This window comes from Apium graveolens, chromosome 4, assembly GCF_009905375.1.
Source record: "Apium graveolens cultivar Ventura chromosome 4, ASM990537v1, whole genome shotgun sequence".
Taxonomy (NCBI): domain Eukaryota; kingdom Viridiplantae; phylum Streptophyta; class Magnoliopsida; order Apiales; family Apiaceae; genus Apium; species Apium graveolens.
In genome coordinates, this window is record NC_133650.1 from 87,060,774 (window position 1) to 87,062,849 (window position 2,076).

A 2,076-nucleotide genomic window follows, 5' to 3' on the forward strand; every position below is an offset into this window, starting at 1 on the left:
CCTCAAAGTGATTGCCTTTACCTGCTCCTTAGCTTTCCTCTTTCCTGGCACTTCAGTGTAACTAGGTAGTGTACCAGGCTGACGATTTAGAAAGGCATTGGTAATTTGCCCAATTTGATTTTCCAAGGTCTTGATAGAAACAACTTGACTCTTGCACATAAGCTTCAACTCCTCTAATTCAGACTTTTCATTAGCTTGTTATAGCTAAAGTTGTTGTCTTGGTGCATATTGCAGTTGCTGAAAACCAGGGGGGTTGTACTGCTTAGCTGGATACTGCTGATAAGGTTGTTGAACCGCATTTTGAGTGTTGCTCCAACTGAAATTAGGATGGTTATGGTTGTTGGGATGATAAGTGGCTGGCACATGTTGCTGCGAACGCTGAAAGTTGCTCACGAACTGAGCTGATTCACTAGAAATTGTGCACTGATCAGTCTCATGGGCACCAACACAAAGCTCACAAATACCAGCGATTTGATTAACCCTATAATTAGCCAAAGTGTCCACCTTCATCGGCAAAGCCTTAAGTTGGGCAGCTATAGCAGTTGCTGCATCCAACTCCAGAATTCCTGCTACTTTTCCTTGAGTCAGTCTCTGGGAAGGATTCTGGTACTCATTAGCAACCATTAGTTCAATTAATTCATAAGCTTCATCGTAGCTCTTAGCCCACAAGCCTTTTCCTGATGCCGCATCGAGCATGGGTCTAGAAGTAGCACCCAATCTATTGTAGAAACAATTAATAATCATCCAATCAGGCATGCCATGGTGTGAGCACTTCCTTATATCGATCCCAAGCCTCACACATAAATTCTCCAATTTGCTGAGCAAACTGATTAAGAGCATTCCTGATTGCAACAGACTTCGTCATAGGGAAGAATTTAGTGAGAAACTTTTGAGCGAGATCTTCCCAAGTAGTGATAGACCCTCTGGTAGAGAATGTAATCAATACTTAGCTTTGTCCCTCAGAGAGAATGGGAAGAGTCGCAGCTTGATAGCATCTTTAGTCACATCATTGAACTTGAAAGTGTCACAGATCTCGATGAAATCCCTGATATGCATGTTGGGGTCTTCAGTAGGAGAACCCCCAAATTGAACTAAGTTCTGTATCATCTGAATCGTGCTTGACTTGATCTCAAAAGTGTTAGCCTTGATGGCTGGCCTGATGATACTTGACTGAATGTCATTGATCTTAAGCTGAGAATAGTCCATCAAAGCCTTAGGATTTTCTGCCTGATCTCCCATCTCTACTAAAACTTGTTCCTCGACTTTCTCTTCTTCTTCTACCTTCTTTCTTCATCAAAAACTTCCTTTCGTACTACCACAACTTCTTCCTCGGCTTTATCTAGTGTTCTCTTACGAGTACGCGAACGCGTATGCATACACCCTCGCTAGAGTACCTGAAATAAGAAAAGGAGACAAATAAGTAACAATGTCCGAGTCAATGAACTTTAACGACCACTGATGGAAAACACATAAACTAAAAATTAACACTGCAGTCCCCGACAGTGGTGCCAAAAACTTGTTAGTCGCTAAACACGCGCTAATAATACACGCAAGTATACGCGTTCGCAAGTAGTATAAGATGTAAATCAGATTCCTTCCCACAGAGACTGGCTTGGTTAACTAATTAATTTATGCACTTAAGCAACAATGTATGATTATTATTCATTGCTAAGACGATAACAAATTGATGTTGTTTATAACTAAGAATTAAACTAACAATTATAACTAAGGGAATAAGATTGATTGAATTAATATATATGACAAACATGGGATTCTAACTTCATTAAATACTTCATTCAATAGCCTTTTTGTTCTTAACCTTAGCATGTAATGGTGATGACACTAATCAGATAACACGAAACTGATAAATTTCAACTTTCGTTGCACGAATACCATACTATCAGACATCCACAAAAGAGATAGAAGCTGAATCGACACCAATTATATTGAGACCCTATATGTCTATAGAATTTGACGGTTTAAGCACAAGTTATCTATCTTGATTACATAGGGCAAGTAAGTTGGTTAAAATTACCAATGAATCATGCATAATAAATACATGAACCTACATTAGCA

The 2,076-nt window shown here is 39.3% G+C and overlaps 1 pseudogene; it reads left to right on the forward strand.

Moving 5' to 3' along the window:
- Positions 1–754: 754 nt before the first annotated feature.
- Positions 755–850, forward strand: LOC141722578 (small nucleolar RNA R71; annotated as a pseudogene).
- Positions 851–2,076: the final 1,226 nt, after the last annotated feature.